The sequence below is a fragment of the Pelophylax lessonae genome (genome assembly GCF_965119305.1).
Source record: "Pelophylax lessonae genome assembly, chromosome: 1".
Classification (NCBI taxonomy): domain Eukaryota; kingdom Metazoa; phylum Chordata; class Amphibia; order Anura; family Ranidae; genus Pelophylax; species Pelophylax lessonae.
In genome coordinates this window covers 794,234,608-794,254,660 of record NC_138768.1, presented here as the reverse complement: position 1 = coordinate 794,254,660, position 20,053 = coordinate 794,234,608, and the positions used below count along the sequence as shown (strand labels likewise).

General features: G+C 41.1%; 1 protein-coding gene across 1 annotated transcript in view; it reads left to right on the top strand.

Annotated features, from left to right (window-relative positions):
* The window catches only part of EVC2 (EvC ciliary complex subunit 2), a 316,078-nt gene that overhangs the window by 209,453 nt on the left and 86,572 nt on the right, over positions 1-20,053 (top strand). The window lies entirely within an intron of this gene.

Sequence of the window (20,053 nt, the reverse complement as noted above, 5' to 3'; positions counted from 1 at the left end):
ATTTCTCTCAAATTTTTTTTCTTTTTTTTACGAAGTGTAGAGAACATTTACACGAGTTCCTGCCTCGTAGGATCTCCCACTCTAATGCAATTAGCACAGTTGCAGAGGCATTTACACACACAAAACACCCTAAAACTAATGTTTGGTAAAGCTGCATAAATCTTGGGTAAAAACATTTAATCTATGCAATATGTACCTCTTGAATTTGAACCCAAGATTTGAAAACTGCTCAACCTTTTTTCATTCAAGGCACAATTTATAATTCTGCAAAATCTCAAGGCACCCAATTCTGAAATGTAAACAACAAAACTTACATAATACAGCAACATCTACACATGTAGGACATTCAACATTAGAGGGGATTTATTCCCCCAAAGCAAATACACCTTTGCACGTTAGTGCTGACTATTATTCCAATGTTTCTCTTCTCCCTCAGTTTCTCTCCCTCACTCACTGCAGTGCAGGGGTCTGGCATCCACTATTTCCACTGATGTGGTCATTGGGTGTTAGAACACTGCTGACTAGAGTGTTGTAATGGTGCACAATGAAGACCTGTGGGTTTGTGTAACTAAAAGGCAGGCTCAATACACCCACTTGCTTGTACACAATTCTTGGGCATTTTTTTAGGCGTTTTGCCAAGGTACCGCTGAAGAAAAAGGCTGCTCTATGCATTTATAAATACAATATAACAGGAATTATTATCCATGAACTTGGTATAATGTAGCTAAATGCTATTTACTTATGCTTTTAAATGAAGGCCTCGTATGTTGTTGTGTTTTTTTTTTTTTTATAATCATATAACCTTAGTAGTCAGAAAGTTTCTTCACTGAATAACAACCAGGTAGGTTTAAGCAACGTTCCCTTAATAAATTGAGTTACTTTCTCAGGGGACTCCAACCCGGGTCCTGTATGCTATCTTCACACTGTCTCTTCCCTCAGCTTTGTTTGAGACAAGACAATCAACTCCTATAATTCTGGGGAATTTACTAAAACTGGAGCTGATGGAATCTGGAGCAACTGTGCTTAGTAAAAGATCAGCTTCTATCTTCGGCTTGTTCCTTTAAGCTTTAAAAATAAGCCTATTGGTTGCCATACACATTTGCTACAGTCTTAGTACATTTTCCTCAGTATGTTTTAGTAACTGTCAAGGACACACTAACTTTATATGGTTTAACACCTATGTGACCAGATCTCATTGAAGCCAAGATGCCCAAGCCAAAATCGGCCGCTTCAGTATGCATAACTTGACCAATAAATCTGTGATTCGTATACCAATCTAAATCATTTTACATTGATCTTTTAGGACATGTAAGGCTTTTATTTATTGCTCTGTTTTAACTCATTTAGGACCGTCCAACACATATGTCCGGTTGCAAAAGGGTGGGTTTTATTGCCTACCCATGGCAAATATGTGTCACTAGACAGGCTATGTTTGTGCTGAGAAAGCACTCACTGCCCGCTTCCAGCACAAAGACTGAGCTGTCGAAGACGGCTCTTGGTCCTGGCTGAAGATCAGTAGCCGACGGGACCTGCTTCCACTCATGTGACCACTATGGCAGTGGTCACATGATTGCTGATCCTTCCTACCCTCGGATGTTCTAGGGCAGACAGGAAGGAGTTAATAAATACAATGCTAGTTATTTTTATGAACAGCTGACAGACAAACCTTTGATTATTTTATAAATAACTTTTTTTTTTTTTTTAATTCTTTTTATTTGTTTTTTGAAAAAACGTACAAAAACAGAGCCATTGGGCATACCCTGGCTCAAGACAATACAAAAAGAACATGCATAACAAGTACATCTATTATAAAACAAAAACCCTGAATAAGGCTGCAGCTATAGTATATGCAAAATCATGCTTCACCAGTGAAAGGCAGTGTCTGAAGGTAGAGTTCGGTCACTGTGGAACACCCGAGGACATGGAAAAAGTGGCACAGGCCCAGTCCTCCCCAACTGAACATAAGACAACCAATAATAGAGACTACGGAGCTACAGCTTCAGGGCCCTCACAATCGTTAGCAGTTTCCCCTGCCTCCAACCATATGTCCCAGACCTTCCTGAATTTCTGAGGGCAACCTCTGTTAGTGTATGCCGCTTTATAAAGAGGGATTATGGAGTTCACCAAAGCCTTCCACGAGGAAAGGGTGGGCGCATCAGGTTTCCGCCATCTGAGAACCACCAATTTCCTCTCGTAGAACAACAAAAGACCCAGTAGAGTGCGGGTCGCCACCGAATGGGCCAGGGTATTCACAAGTCCCAAGATGCTAAACTCAATTTTGGGAGGCACACGGGTGGTGGTCACTTGATCTATAAGGTCCAGAACCGCGGTCCAGTACGCAAGCAGAGACGGATAATGCCAAATCATATGCGTATAAGTGGGGGCATCAGCACAGCAGCGCCAGCAAGTCCCAGGAGTACCAGGGAAGGCTCTGCTCAGTCTAGTCAGGGTCAGGTGAAATCTATGCAATATTTTGAACTGCACCAGTCAATCCCTGGTGGCCACGAGGTGCCGGAAGGGGTAATCCCAGACATCCTCCCAGTCCTCAGTGTCCAGCTCCGGCGCCTCCGCGACCCAGAAGGCCTGCAGAGCCTCCACAAATAACCATTTTAACCACAAGACCGGACTAAATCACCCCCTTCTTGCCCATGCCATTTTTCAGTTGTCAGCACTGTCACAATTTGAATGGCAACACCAAACAAAATGTATGCAATTTTTTTTTTAAGACTGATAGAGCTTTCTTTTGGTGGTATTTAATTAGCCAGGGTTTTTTATTTTTCTTTGCTATACTGTATAAATGTAAAAAAGACTGTAAAATCAGAAAAAAACGTTTTTTTTAGTTTGTATTACAAAATGATGCAAATAAACGTTCTTCATAAATGTAGGCCAAAATGTATTTGCTACATTTCTGTGGTAAAAATAAGTCAGATTAGTGTATTAGTCTGTATGAAATTATATTTCAAAATTGATCATTCCTGATGTACTGACTATCTATTTCTTGAGGCCCTAAAATGCCTAGACATTACAAATCCCCCCCAAAATTATTCCTTTTTAGAAAGGGGTTTAGTAAGAGTTGTTTTGAGTTTATAATGTTTACATTTTTTCTCACAGTTATTTGGAAAATTATGAAAGTAAATATTTTTTTTTCACAAAGTTGTCACTTTAAAAAGTTTTTTTTTCACACAGAGCATAGACATATGTACAATTACACCCCAAAACACATTCTACTATGATTTCTAAATATGGGGGATACCACATGTGAGACTTTTTCACAGTCTAGATCAGTGATGGCGAACCTTTGCACCCTAGATGTTTTTTGGAACTGCATTTCCCATGATGCCCAACTACACTGCAGAGGGCATGAGCATCATGGGAAATGTAATTCCAAAACATCTGGGGTGCCAAGGTTTGCCATCACTGGACCCAAAATCCAAGGTGCACCTTTGGGCTTTTAAAGAGCATAAATTATGAGTCTGATTTCCTGACTACCTAACATATCCCTGAAGTGCCAGGACAGGAGAAATACTCACAAAATGACCATGTTTGGGAAAGCAAAAATTCTAAGGTATTTTCTAAAAGGCACAGTGAGTCTTTTGAAAATGCTGTTGCAAAAAATTACTGAAAAAATGAAAGTGAAAATGTATTTTTACACAAAACGGTATATAATTAAATATTTATAACACACATCATAGGCATACTTAGAATTGCACATTAAAACACAATCTGCTACTCCTCCCCTACCACATGTATAAGCCCAAAATCCAAGGAGCACCTTCAGGCTTTCTTGGGGCATAAATGACCCATCTAATATCCTTACTGATCACATTTTTGGAGGCCCTGGAGCACCAGGACAGCAGAAACACCCTTAAAATGACATTTTGAAAAGTATTCAAAAGGTATTTTCTAAGCGGTATGGTGAGGCTTTTAAACACTTCATTTATTTGCCACACATTCTTGTAAAATGTGAAAATAAAATTAAAATGTAGTTTCTACACAAAGTTGTTAAATAATAGGATATTTCTAACACACAGCATATGCATACTTAGAATTACAACACAAAACACATTGTACTGCTCCTCCTAAGTACGGAGATACCACATGCGTGAGACCTTTTTACTGTTTGGGCTGATTATTTACCAGACATTGTATCTTATGTATTGCACAAATCAACCAATTGTTTAAAAACCAATATACTGTAATGGTCGCCTCTGTAAGAGTGGTCAGGGAATATAGTTTAGTGTAGCATTCCTTTAGCAGTCCCCACTTTTATTAGCAAAGCAAGCATAGCCTACTGGTACATGGCTGATGGGTCAGTTCAGGCAGCAGACAGGAACATGGTCCGCAAACAGGCAAAGGATGTTGTTGCCATTTTTTACTTAAGAGATCGGATATCCGGATTATAGCAGATCTTTGATGGAGGACAAACTCACACAGGCACCATGCTTTAGTTTTCTCAGGAACACACACTGCAGTCTCTGCTGCCTCTTTTCTCCTTTTTTTTTTTTTTTTTAGTGAGTGCAACTTTATTTAAACACTTCCTGGTTAACAAACAGACAACATATTCATATGACTGTAGATCAATGGATAAGCTGTATAAGGGCATATAAACAAAATGTCATATATCTTAACACCCCCACTTGCTCTTATACTGCTTATGAAAAATAGTTTAATACAGTTACATCATTTTACTCTCTATACTCCAAAAATATAACTCACAAACCTATCAAGCTTAAACTGTGTTATTGGTTTAGTCATTACATCAGCTACCATTTTATCCGTAGAACAATACTCAAGATCTATCTTGCCTTCACTCAGAATAGACCTAAGGAAATGGAATTTAATGTCAATATGTTTGCATCTTTGATGGTAAACTGGGTTCTTTGCGAGAGCTATCGCACTCTGATTGTCTTCAAAAATCTTCACTGGCTCAAACTGACATTCACTGTCCAATTCTCTCAGCAGTTGTGCAAGATATAGACTCTCCTGTGTGGTTGCAGCTAATGCTATATATTCAGCTTCACATGAAGATAGTGCAATTGTTGGTTGTTTCTTTGATTTCCAAGAAATCAGAGGTCCATTTTCAGTCAGGCTAAAACAATAACCTGTTGTGCTTCTCCTATCAATCTGGTCTGAGGCCCAACTGGCATCACTATATGCCTCTAGTTTTAACTTCTCTTTACATTTTCTGTAGCATAGTTCAAAATTGACAGTTCCTTTCAAATATCTCAGTACGTGTTTGGCCGTGATCATGTGTTGTGACAGTTTGCTTATAGTCCAACTCAAATCCGGTCTTGTACACGTAGCCACATAAATCAAACTGCCTACTATCTCCCGATAGCTTTTTACATCTGCAAGTTCACTTTTGTCGTCGAAATCTAATTTTAGTTCACAAGGAGTAGATCTCGGTTTACAATCTGACACACCAAATCTTTCTATCATTTTCAAAATGTATCTCTTCTGATTCATCTTCACCGTTTCACTAGTCTGTCTAAAATCAATGCCCAAAAAATAGCTCCGTTTTCCAAGATCCTTCATTTTGAATTTTGTCGCTAGTGTTGACTTCACATCATTGAGTAGTTTTTCATTGCTTGCAGCAATGATGAGATCATCCACCCATATTAGTAATATTGCTTGTTCATCCCTGTTCTGTTTGACATATTCACAATGGTCTACAGGATTTTGTATAAATGCATTTGAACATAAATAATCATGTAGCATCTTGTTCCAGTTTCTTCCCGATTGCTAAGACCATACAGTGACTTTTTTAGTTTGAGAACTAGCTTTTTATTTGTGTCATCTTTGATCTCAAAACCTTCTGGTTGGTCTATATATATATATCACAATCAATTGGGGCATGCAAGTAAGCTGTCTTCACATCCATTTGATGCAAGATTAAATCATATTGTGCTGCCATTTGCATCAAAATGCGTAATGAAGTAAAATTCGCAGTTGGAGAAAAAGTTTCCATGTAGTCGGTTCCCTTTACTTGATTATAGCCTTTTGCCACAAATCTGGCTTTGTACGTTTCAGCTCCATTTGGATTGCTTTTTATTGCATACACCCATCTACCCCCCACTGAATGTTTGCCTTCTGGTAGTGTGGTCAATTTGAAGGTATCATTCTCCTTTAGTGACTCCATCTCATCTTTCATTGCATTTAACCAACTTTGTGACTGGGGTGTTTCCATAGCTTCTCTGAAGGTCTGAGGTACATCATGTACTCTATAGCAGTAATCTATGTTCATCAGTATCTGATCATCACCAACAGATTCTAGTACATAGTCATTTAAATACTGAGGAGTTTTTCTATTTCTTGTAGGGTATCTTGTACCATGGTCTTCATCTTTGTCCTCTACAATCTCCTCTAAAGAATTTGGGGTCTCATTAGTCATTGGACCTGATACAGGAATTACACTCCTTTCCTCATAGAAATCATCATTATTGTCCAACAGCTCAGTCTGAGTTTGTTTCTCGATTACATCCTTTTCAATTAATTTTACTAGTCTGTGCTTGAAGACTTTGCCAGTTTCAGGGTAATACACTAGGTAAGAGGGACTATTTTTGTCATATCCTACAAAAATTCCTTTTGTGCATTTTGGATCCATCTTTTTCTTATCGTGTTTATATGCAAAACATTCTGACCCAAAAATCTTCATTTTTGAAAAGTCTGGTTTCTTCCCCGTCAGTACAGGGAGTGCAGAATTATTAGGCAAATGTGTATTTTAACCACATCATCCTCTTTATGCATGTTGTCTTACTCCAAGCTGTATAGGCTCGAAAGCCTACTACCAATTAAGCATATTAGGTGATGTGCATCTCTGTAATGAGAAGGGGTGTGGTCTAATGACATCAACACCCTATATCAGGTGTGCATAATTATTAGGCAACTTCCTTTCCTTGGGCAAAATGGGTCAAAAGAAGGACTTGACAGGCTCAGAAAAGTCAAAAATAGTGAGATATCTTGCAGAGGGATGCAGCACTCTTACAATTGCAAAGCTTCTGAAGCGTGATCATCGAACAATCAAGCATTTCATTCAAAATAGTCAACAGGGTCGCAAGAAGCGTGTGGAAAAACCAAGGCGCAAAATAACAGCCCATGAACTGAGAAAAGTCAAGCGTGCAGCTGCCAAGATGCCACTTGCCACCAGTTTGGCCATATTTCAGAGCTGCAACATCACTGGAGTGCCCAAAAGCACAAGGTGTGCAATACTCAGAGACATGGCCAAGGTAAGAAAGGCTGAAAGACGACCACCACTAAACAAGACACACAAGCTGAAACGTCAAGACTGGGCCAAGAAATATCTCAAGACTGATTTTTCAAAGGTTTTATGGACTGATGAAATGAGAGTGAGTCTTGATGGGCCAGATGGATTGGCCCGTGGCTGGATTGGTAAAGGGCAGAGAGCTCCAGTCTGACTCAGACGCCAGCAAGGTGGAGGTGGAGTACTGGTTTGGGCTGGTATCATCAAAGATGAGCTTGTGGGGCCTTTTCGGGTTGAGGATGGAGTCAAGCTCAACTCCCAGTCCTACTGCCAGTTTCTGGAAGACACCTTCTTCAAGCAGTGGTACAGGAAGAAGTCTGCATCCTTCAAGAAAAACATGATTTTCATGCAGGACAATGCTCCATCACACGCGTCCAAGTACTCCACAGCGTGGCTGGCAAGAAAGGGTAAAAAAGAAGAAAAGCTAATGACATGGTCTCCTTGTTCACCTGATCTGAACCCCATTGAGAACCTGTGGTCCATCATCAAATGTGAGATTTACAAGGAGGGAAAACAGTACACCTCTCTGAACAGTGTCTGGGAGGCTGTGGTTGCTGCTGCACGCAATGTTGATGATGAACAGATCAAAACACTGACAGAATCCATGCATGGCAGGCTTTTGAGTGTCCTTGCAAAGAAAGGTGGCTATATTGGTCACTGATTTGTTTTTGTTTTGTTTTTGAATGTCAGAAATGTATATTTGTGAATGTTGAGATGTTATATTGGTTTCACTGGTAAAAATAAATAATTGAAATGGGTATACTGTATATTTGATTTTTGTTAAGTTGCCTAATAATTATGCACAGTAATAGTCACCTGCACACACAGATATCCCCCTAAAATAGCTAAAACTAAAAACTACTTCCAAAAATAGCCAGCTTTGATATTAATGAGTTTTTTGGGTTCATTGAGAACATGGTGGTTGTTCAATAATAAAATTAATCCTCAAAAATACTCATTTGCCTAATAATTCTGCACTCCCTGTATGTTGTATGACGTTTGCTTCAAACGATTGTTAAAACATCTATTTTGAATCATAGCTGCTGTCATCACTGCATATGTCCATAACTCTTTTGGTACTTTGCTCTCTATTAGCATACATCTTGCCATCTCTATCAGTGTTCTCCAGTTTCTTTCAGCTGTTCCATTTTGATGTGGTGAATAAGGTGCTGAAGTCTCATGTCTTATGCTCTTCTTTATGAGTAGTGACTGGAAGTCATTCGATGTGAATTCGGTACCATTGTCTGACCTCATTCTCTTGATGATCCCATAGGGGGCAGTATCAGCAATAAACTTCTCTGTGGCTAGAACTGTGTCACTCTTGTTTTTCAGAAAGTATACAAACACTGCACCAGAATAATCATCAGTGAATCCTATGACGTATTTGAATCCGTCCTTTGCAACTGGCTCTATAGGACCTGTTAAATCTGTGTGTACTAGTTCAAGTGGGTATTTTGCACGGGTGTCAGGCTCCCTGTTTCTACTCTGAGCAAATTTTCCTTGGATACAAATCTCACAATTCAGGTTGGACTTGTCAACCTTACCTTGGATCTTCATTCCATCTACTAGTTTCTGTAGTTTCAAGATATCATCGTAATTACAATGACCTAGGATTTCATGCCATGTCTGAATATCATAACAACCGTAACAACTGTTATCGCATCCCTAATAGGTGTTCAAATAGTAAAGCCTGTTGTATTTCTTTATAACAAATTTTGTACCATTCTTATGGGCCAGAATACTGTCATCTTGTCTGAATTCAACAGACGCCCCATTTCTTGTTGCTGCTTCAACAGAGAAAATGTCCTGTGGATATGTGGGGATAAACAATGCGTTTTGTAGCAATGTCCTCCTTTGTCTTCCCTTACTGTCCATTAGGTACACCTCAGCGTCGCCTCTCTTGAGTGCTACACCGGAAGTTCTTTTCCCATCTGCCAACTCCATGTAGTGTTTCTCTGGCCTAAACGAGGTGTCAAATCTTTTAAATTTCTTGATGTCTGTGATAATATGCGATGTTGCTCCTGTATCTACCATCAGGCTTTTTGCTTTGGGATTGCTTAACTGGTCTTCGCTTATTTTAAAAGCAAATGTATGTTCTGTATCATCCACTACATGCTTTACATTGTCTCGTGCTTTTCATCTGCACAATGTCTCACTGTGAGTTGAGCTCTTACAATAATTACACCACTGTGTCTTCCTTTTATTCATTCTGCATGAACATGCATTGGCTTTGTGACCTTTCTGATGACAACTGTAGCAGACAATGATGTCTTTCTCCCTTGTTGGTACAACAGGGGTGCTGATCTTCATTACATTATCAGTGCTTGTGCTGCTGTGATATTTTTCAGTGTCCTCCAAAAATCCCTAACTGGGTTTTAAAGTCAGTAAAAGTCATATCTTCTTTACCTTGTGTTATGTGGATTGCAAATGGTTTGAATGATTCAGGCAGGCCTTTAAGAATCATAGCGACTAACAGTCCATCACTGAGGGTCTCTCCTGCATTTCTAAGTGCTGTAATCGCTGTTTCTGTGCGTATGATATAGTCTGTGACACTTTCACATTCAGACTTCTGAAGAGATGTTAGTTCTGTGTATAAATTTATGATACGTGGCTTACCTTGGCCAGCATAATGATCTCTCAGGATTTTCAGCGCTTTTCTTCCATTATCAGTTGCTTCTCTCATTATAAGAGATAGACTTTTATCATCCAGGAATTGTATTAACTCAGCATAAGCTTCCTCATTCTTATTCCTATCTTGCACAGGGTCTGCTCCTTCTGATGGTTCTTGCAGGATTGTTTCTTTAAGATTCATCAAGCGCAGATGGCCTAGGAATTTTGTCTCCCACAGCTTATAATTTTTCTCATCTCCATCGAAAAGCAGCCTGTTCCATCGGCTTGTTCCCTCTCTCCTGGGCCCATAACCTGTTGCCATTTTTTACTTAAGAGATAGGATAACCGGATTATAGCAGATCTTTGATGGAGGACAAACTCACACAGGCACCATGCTTTAGTTTTCTCAGGAACAGGGCTGCTGTTATAAATGGCGGGGCCCTGTACAGACTACATGGCAGGGCCCCCCCCCCCCAAGAAAATATTAAAGCTATATTTAGCTAAAATTACAACAAAATCATTATTAGCAGACACAAATATAACATATAATAATACAATAAGTCGCGCTAAGTGATAGAGAACAAATAAATGTCCAACAAAAATAAATGTCCAACTAAAAATAAGTGTCCCAATAGTGAATAAATTAATGTGTAGAAAACGTTGAAAATCTTGAACAATCTTCAAGGTCCCTTAGGAAATGTGCTTACCAGAAAGGCAAATTAAATCTGCACGATACATATGTTGAGGTAAGATCCACAAGCCAAGAGATTGCGTGAAGTACATACGTGAATTACTCGATATATGTTGTATTGAACCATATAAAAAAAGAGGAACATTCCATAGTGTGATACCGTACAAACAATAAATTGTGTTCAAATCATATTCCACCACAAAGTGTGTGAGTATCCTGCACCAATTGTGAAGCAGCTTACCGGACACAACGTAAATAATGTGAATAACTATCCCAGTGATAAGGAGAGGGAAACCGCCACCAACGTATAGCCTCTTACCAGATTGAGAAAGGAAATAGCAGAGTTCAGGTATTAGAAACCACCTATACCAGCGAGACACCCACAGACACTTTAGCCTCTTACCAGACCCCAGATGAATTGTAGCGGTGTAGTCACTGGATGCACTCCCCTAACGCATAAGCAGGCAGCCTCAGGGATCCGATGACACCATTAGGTGAACCGCAATGGGTACTCAGTGGCCAGGATGTGACAGCAGACAGCAGACCAGCCCATACAAAAAGAAAGCCGCCAATAGTGTAAAATCCTTGATACACTTTATTAGTAAAAGAAATGCACTTACAGACAAAAGTAGAAAAAACACGAAGGGGATGTGTGAAGCCGCCGGTCGGGAATATAACATAACTAACATAATTCCTGCTAAATCTAAAAAAAAAAACGATGTTAAATAAAAAAGAAGATGGGATGAGAAAAATATACAGGCTGGGTAGTTGGAGCTCAGTGATCAGAGAGACACAGAGAGAGAAACAAAGTTACAATTTACAAATAAACTCCTGAGCAGAGATAAGTGCTGGTAGGGGGCCCACACAAGGGAGGGGGATTAGTGAGGGACAACTGTCTCTTTCTCAACAGATAAAAGCTGATAGCAGGGAGAGGGACAGATCAGATTCAGGTGCTGAAGGAAGATTTCTGTATTTGTTGTCCATCACAAATTCCCCTCTCTGTGTAGGCCCCCTTGTGTGCTCGGGCCCCCTACAAGAGGGCTGGTGGTCCCCCCCCCCCCTATCAGCGGCCCTGCTCAGGAACACACACTGCAGTCTCTGCTGCCTCTTTTCTCCTTTTTTTTTTTTTTTTTTTTTTTTTTTTTTTTAGTGAGTGCAACTTTATTTAAACACTTCCTGGTTAACAAACAGACAACATATTCATATGACTTTAGATCAATGGATAAGCTGTATAAGGGCATATAAACAAAATGTCATATATCTTAACAGATATGTCCAGGCAGCAGGTCAATTAACAGGCCAGGGTTAGTACAGGCGTCAGGCAGAGGCAACACTGCACTGGCTTTGTGGTGATCGCAAACACTATTGCTAGCTGCATTGGTCTGTTAAAAATGAGACTTGTGTAGTGAAGATCAGAAACGATGTTGCTGGCTTACACTGGTCTAGTGACACTGGGGACTAGTGTGGCAGCAATCAGGAACACTGCTGCTGGCTTACACTGGTCTAGTGACACTGGGGACTAGCGTGGCAGCAATCAGGAACACTGCTGTTTGCCTACACTGGGGGCTAATGTGACAGCAATCAGGCATACTGCTGCTGACTTACACTGGTCTAGTGACACTGGGACTGGTGTGGCACAATCAGGGACACCACTGCTGGCTTACACTGGTGTTGTGGTAATAAGAAACGCTGTTCCTGGCATACACTGGTCTGGTAACCCTGGGACTGGTGTGGTGGTGTTTAGGAAAACTGTTGCTGGCTGCACTGGTTTGGTGTGGTGGCAATCAGGAACACTGATTCTAGCTACTTTGGTCTGGCGACACTCTGACTGGTGTGGCACAATCAGGGACACAATTGCTAGCTTACTTTGGTGTAAGTGACTCTGCAACTGGTGTTGTGGTGATAAGGAACACTGTTGCTGGCGGCACTAGTCTGGTGTGGTGGCAATCGGAAACTCAAATTCTAGCTACACTGGTCTAGTGACACTGTGACTGAAGTGGTGGTGATAGTGACTGCACTATTAGGATTTGTTCACACATGAGGTTGGGGGGTAGTAATACATCATGGTTGAGGCATGGTTTTACCACCCCTCAACCACTACCCCCTTTAGCTGCAGAGGCAGTGGCCACAGGTGTATACATGGCGTAAATGCCATGCAAGATTTTGCTTCACAGCTGTGGCAGAAAATATACCTCCTGGATGCCCACCGATTGTGACCCGTTCAAGTGAAATGGGGTGCTTGTATAAGGGGTTAATGCAGGTGGTAAAGAGGTGATACAGCATCTCCCTATTGCCTGTCAAATGCTCTCTAAAGAGCAATCTAAATACAGATCGCTCTTCAGAAAGGATTACACTTGTGAACAAGTCCTTATGGTGACACTGTGACTGGTGTGCCAATGATCATGGACACTGGGACTGGGGTGGCAGTGATCAGAGATACTGTGATTGCTGTGACGGTGATCTGGTACTGGTGCGGGGGTGATTGGGGAAACTGTGAGTGGACAGCATTGATTAGGGACATTGACTGGTAGACGTGGTCTGGTGACATTGTACTATTGTGGCAGTGATCAGAGACAATGGCTGGCATAAAGTGACATCAAAACAGCCAGCTATTGTACATGATCACCACCACAACAGTACAATGTCACATTTCACTTTCTCTGGTGACAGTATGCAGAAAAAAAAAAAGTTTTTCCAATTTTTCTTTTTCACACGAAATAGCAGTAGAAAGGAGATTGGAATCAATGGCTACCATGACCTATTCACATGTGCTAAATAGACATTTTACAATAGGGGGTAAAGGGAAATTAAATTACAAAAAAGGAGCTAAAGTTTCACTTTGTGACTCTGGAAACGTACAAAAGCACTTTTACATTCCCTTTAAAAACAACCAAAGAAAATTGCTTTTCTCCTGAAGAAATTACCTTTTTGTGATTTGGCTTGGTCAATAAGATAATGTGAGGTCCAATTAGAATCGGTTGCTATGGATTATTGCAGTAAGCTGAAATCTGGATAGTTACTGTGGAGTGTTGCATTGCGCCTGCAGTTACCGAATATTTCTCATCCTAATTATATGAGCCAAAAAATGTATTTATCACAGGAAAAATATTCATCTTTCATTAACATTTCTCTAGAGATTTTCCATTGTAATTGGGTTTTCTGGTTTGTAAGTGAATTATGTTGCTGTTGCTAGCCTGTTAGATGAAATATGCAGCTTCGAGACCTCTTGTTAACTGACTTTGATAAACCTACTTCCTGCTCTTTCTCCAGGTCCCACAGGCCACAGAAAGTATGCTTTCTATTGAGATATTCGAGAACCGAGAAAAATGTGATTACATAGCAATGTAATCTAAAATCCCAGCTTCCTACCTGCTGATATTTCATTTGTTTCTTATTTGCTAATTACACTTCATCTGTTTTCTTTCTTCCGTCCGCTCACCATCTGATTGCAGAAGATCTAATCAATGGCACCTGTCTGCATTTTACAGTGTGTTCTGATTCAACTACACTGACATCAATGCGGCTTTTGTGTCTGGTTTCATTATCCATTTCTCTCTATTATCTGGTAGAGTATTGACTGGTGTCACAAGGGCTTTTGCATAGCTGCTATGTATTAATTAGGAGAATTGTACTCAGAATGACGGTGTGTTGTGTATAGAATCCTCCTTTTATTTCATCAAACCTTGTAGTTATGATGATTGACATTGTTGGATGGCCTTGGGTTAATTTTGAATTCCAGCTTGGAGCTAACTATTGTGTATGCTCCAGCAGTAGCACGTTCTCCCCTATCTCCCCAACCACTTGGTGGGTTCCCAGGAGCACACCGCTGGAGACAGCTGATCATGTTGGCAGGTGGCCAAAGAAGATAAATAGGAAAGTTGTCCAGAAACGCAAAGCAGGGGTATGTTGGGTATTTGGCATTCAAGCAAAGTCATGTTAAAAACAGAGATCAAGACCAGTGGCACACAATAGAGATGGTTGACATGCCAAGGTCAGGACAAGTGTTAAATAAATCCAAAAGAGGGCACCCTTATTCACATGTTATGGAGGTGTCCCAAACTATTTCGACACAATCTCCAGGGTTTATAACTTTCAGCTTCTTAGAGACCCAATTGTGTGTCTGCTTGGTGCACTGGAGGTAGAGAACCTAACCCCGCATGCCCATGTAGCCATTAAACGTTTTGATTTAGGTGGCTCGTAAACGTATAGCCAGACATTGGATCTCCTCTCGTGTACCAACGGTGGCACAGTTGGTCATGCAACTCAACGCTTTGCTGATTAGAGAAAAGCTGACTTGCCAGCATCGTAATGCTCATTAGAAATTTTACTTCCTATGGCAACCATGGTTAGATGACCCTTCCCTGGCCCCACATCAGCTGGTCATGAATAGACTCCTGGAGGGTTGAGCTATTGATTGGCCCAGAAAAGTGTTCTCTGCAACTGTCCCCGTGGAATTGACTGTCTTACCCTTTTCTCTCTTTCCCCCTTCCTTCCCCTCCTTAGTCCCTTTCCCTCCGTCCCACCTTTTTCATCCCTTCTTCTCTTCACCCCCCTTGTGACTCATAGTTCTGTTTTTCCCCCACTGGAGTTCAATTCATTCCTCCTCCCTCCTCCCCGTTATTACGTTTTTTGAGCATTGCTTTGTATTCTGATGGATACTTTATTGTAATTCTATGTTGACATTGGTTTGCACCATGTTTATTACCTTTCTGACCTTCCCATTGTACTGGGTTCTGTGTTTCAATTGCTTCCTGTTTAAATGCTGTTTGTACAATGATTTTTTATGCTCAATAAAAATAATTTTTTCTTGAAAAAAATGAAAAAAAAAAATTCCAAAAGGCAGCTTGGAGTCACAAGCATCAGATCAGGAGCAAACTTTTGGTTTTGTCTTGGTGCACTCTTAGGAATTCCTCTCCTATAGTAGATGTAAAGTCAACACTTTTTTTTTTTTTCACTGTACGTGATACGGCATATCAGGGTAGGGGGCACGCGTGCGCTGTCTTTGCTGTGATTCATTACAGCACAAGCCGATCAGCAGGTCCCAGCCAATGATTTATAGACAAGACCTGCTAATCGGCTTAGCAAATCACAGTGCAGAGCCCTGTGTTTACTAACAACATAGGGCATTGAACACGCAACCGAGATGTGCCTCATTTTTTCTCCCTGCAAAGCAGGGAGAAAATCAGCAACGTCTAATAATAAAAGTGGCAAATAATACACACATTGCACACAGTTAACCCCTTGATGTTAACCCCTAGCACTGATCACTGTATAAGTGTCACTGGTGATGTCAGTTAGTCAGTTGCCACCCACAGATTGCCTGCCGCACTATCACAGTCCCACTATAAGTCGCTGATCACCACCATTACTAGTATAAATAGAAATACCAGTATGTATACCATAGTTCGTAGACATTATAACTTTCATGAAAAACAATTAATATATACGTTTTGGGTTTTTTTTTTTTTTTTTTTTTTAACCAAAGACATGTAGCAGAATACATTTGGTCTAAATGTTTGAAGAAATTTTTTTATTTTTTTTTAATTGGATATATTTTATAGCAGAAAGAAAATGATGTTTTTTTTTTTGTTTTTTGTTTTTTTCGGTCTTTGTTCATTTACATAATTAAAAGGAAAAACCCAGTGGTGATCAAACAGCACCAACAGAAAGCTCTACTTTTTTTCTACTTGTGTAAAAAAAAAGGTAACAATGGGATTTGCACACAGTGTTGCATGGCCGCGCCATTGCCAGTTAAAGGAGCACAGTGCCAAATAGCAAAAAATGCTCTGATCATGAAGGAGGTAAAACCTTCCAGAGTTCTAATGGAGATAATCTTGTGGTGTGTCTCTGCTGCTCTTTTGTTTCCAGGCTAGGGTTAAATGGGTAATTTTAATTACTTGCTGTAATGGGATACTGCAAATATAATTGAGTTTTTAGTTTTCACTAAAAGTATGACTATATTACCAAATGTATTGGGACGAGAAAGCAGTAGTGAAGATAAAGTATAAAACATACCATCATGGCAACCAGAGGTGACATACCTTTTATGTAAAGAATTACTTATATACAGAATGTGTGTGTGTGTGTATATTATATTATATTGTCAAAAGTATTGGGACACCTGCCTTTACACACACATAAACTGTAATAGCATCCCAGTCTTAGTCCGTAGGGTTCAATATTGAGTTGGCCCAGCCTTTGCAGCTATAACAGCTTCAACTCTTCTGCGAAGGCTGTCCACAAGGTTTAGGAGAGTGTCTATGGGAATGTTTAACCATTCTTCCAGAAGCGCATTTGTGAGGTCAGGCACTGATGTTGGAGAGAAGGCCTGGCTCGCAATGTGCTCTCTAATTCATCCCAAAGATGTTCTATTGGATTGAGGTCAGGACTCAGGCAGGCCAGTCAAGTTCCTACACCCCAAACTCGCTCATCCATGTCTTTATGGACCTTGCTTTGTGCACTGGTGCGCAGTCATGTTGGAACAGGAAGGGACCATCCCTAAACTGTTCCCACAAAGTTAGGAGCATGAAGTTATTGAAAATGTCTTGGTATGCTGACGCCTTAAAGCGAAGTTCCACCCAAAAGTGGAACTTGCGCTCATCTGCTTCCTCCCCCGCTCCAGTGCCACATTTGAGACGTTTCAGGGGGGAGGGGGGAACAGGTACCTGTTTTTGACAGGCAACCTTCTCCACTAGACAATGCAGCGGCGCCGTCCCCCTTCTCCTTCCCCCGCCACTGAGCCAATGAGAATGTGCCACGCACTTCGCGCATGTGCAGTAGGGAACCGGCTGTGAAGCCGAAAAGGCTTCATTGCCTGTTTATACAAAGCAAAGAAAAGGGCGCACCAGCCTAGCGCATTATCCTCAGCGAGTTTATTAAATGAAAAATTAAAATCAGCTACTCACAAACAATCGTGAAATTCAGGCACATCAATTCCATAAATCTGCCTCATGCCAGAGGATCAACGTCTTTACTGGAAGCAGAGGGCTGACGCGTTTCGAGGCCGTGCCTCTTCCTCAGAGCCCATTTAATAAACTCGCTGAGGATAATGCGCTATGCTGGTGCGCCCTTTTCTTTGCTTTGTATTTTCAGTGTTTGGTCGACCGCCCTGGTCGTAAGGGGCAGCAAAGCCTAGCCATCATGGATGCCTATTATCAGCACGAGTTCCGGGATTGAGGCAGCCTGAGGACCAGGTTCCGAGCGCAGGAAAGAGGGTGCTGTATAGCACTTATCTTTTTTGGAATTCATTGCCTGTTTCCCTTGGAAAGAATGGCGGAGGCAGCACCCGACGGTCAATCCAAAAATCGGCTGGGTTGCGGACATCGGGGGCTCCCTGGACAGGTAAGTGTCTATATATTAAAAGTCAGCAGCTACAGTATTTGTAGCTGCTAACGTTTAATTTTTTTTCCCCAGCTGGAACACCGCTTTAAGAGTTCCCTTCACTGGAACTAAGAGGCCAAGCCCAACCCCTGAAAAACAACCCCACACCATAATCCCCCCTCCACCAAATGATTTGGACCAGTGCACAAAGCAAGAACCATAAAGACATGGATGAGCGAGTTTGGGATGGAGGAACTTGATTGGCCTGCACAGAGTCCTGACCTCAACCCGATAGAACACCTTTGGGACAAATTAGAGTGGAGACTATGAGCCAGGCCTTCTCTCCAACATCAGTGCCTGACCTCACAAATGCGCTTCTGGAAGAAGGGTCAAACATTCCCATAGACACACTCCTAAACCTTGCAGACAGCTTTCCCAGAAGAGTTGAAGTTGTTATAGCTGCAAAGGTTGGGCCAACTCCATATTGAACCCTACAGACTAAAGCTGGATACACACTATCCAACTTTTGTGGTTAGATTTCCTTCAGATTTACCTTTTCTATGTAGTGCAAGGGCCTGCCAGAGTGCATACAAATTGAAAGTGTTTAGGTTTGACCTCATATTATATGGTTTTGGTAAGTCTGAAGGAAAAAGTCTTCAGAAAATCTTATAGTGTGTATGGCCCTTTACGCTGGCCATACATGTCCAACTTTTGTTGTACAATTTTCTGTCAGATCTACCACAAACCACATAATGTGAGGTCAAAGCTAAACAACACATTCACTTGTATCTAATTAGGCAGGCCTTCGTACTACATACTTGAAGGTAAATTTCAAGAAAATCTGACAGAAAACTGAAAGAAAATTGTATCATGTATGGCCAGCCTAAGACTGGGATGCCATTAAAGTTAATGTGTGTGTAAAGGCAGGCGTCCCAATACTTTTGGTAATATAGTGTATATTTGTCCCAGCTTTGAAAAAATGCCAGGATGATAGGCTACATTTATTAAAGTCCTGTTTCTAGCAACTCCCGCAAGCCTTCTGGCTCTGGGTACATCCCGCTGTGCTCCAAAAATCAGCTTAATTCAGGAATTTTCAATTCTCCCATCTCCTTCTAGTGATGGCCAGCAGAGATATGGAAACACAGAGCCAGGTCATGCTGCTGGAAACCAGATTTATCTTCAGAATAGTAAAATTGGCATTTTTTCACATGCTGCGGGGACAAGAACAAACATATATTGTTTAGTTGAAGTGCAGTTACACAATAAAGCAGTATTAAACCCAAAAGCACTTATGTATTATACACTTGCTCAAATTAATTAAGGGAACACTTCTTAATCTGAGTATAGCATCAAGTCAATTCAATTCCTGGTATAGTGATATGGTCAGTTAACCTTTTAAGCCCCGGAAGATTTTACCCCCTTCCTGACCAGGGCCTATTTTGCGATTCGGCACTGCGTGAATTTAACGGACAATTGCGCGGTCGTGCAACGCTGTACCTAAACGAATTTGGTGTCCTTTTTTTCCTACAAACAGAGCTTTCTTTTGGTGGTATTTGATCACCTGTGCGATTTTTTTTGATCATGCGCTATGAACAAAAAAGAGCGTCAATTTTGCAAAAATAACGGAATTTTTGTAAAATCTTACCTGTAAAATTCCTTTCTCTGAGTCCTCCGACAGTCGCCGCCTCTTCATATTCGTCACTATGGGGTTATTGACCTTTGCTCCGTAGGAGTAGCTAGGCAACAGAATATGTTAATATCAAAGCTTTTAGCATATCCCACCCCCAGGAGGTGGTCCCCTCAGTCAATACCCTCCTGCATTCCTACCTCAGTTTCAGTAGCATAGCAGTAGAGTACATAAACAAACCCCAAAAGAGGGGCGGGGGCGGCGACTGTCGGAGGACTCAGAGAAGGGAATTTTACAGGTAAGATTTTACAAAAATTCAGTTTTCTCTTACGTCCTCCGACAGTCGCCACCTCTTCATATTCGTCACTATGGGGACGTCCCAAAGCAGTGTAGACATGAGGGGTGGGAAACGCAGCCGCGCCTAAGGCAACGCAGTACCCACAGCAGAAAACAAGGAACCTTACCAAAGGAAGGAAACCAGCTGGGCAACACAAAAAACTTGCTCAACAGGAGCAACAACCCAGGAAAAAACAAATAACCTAGG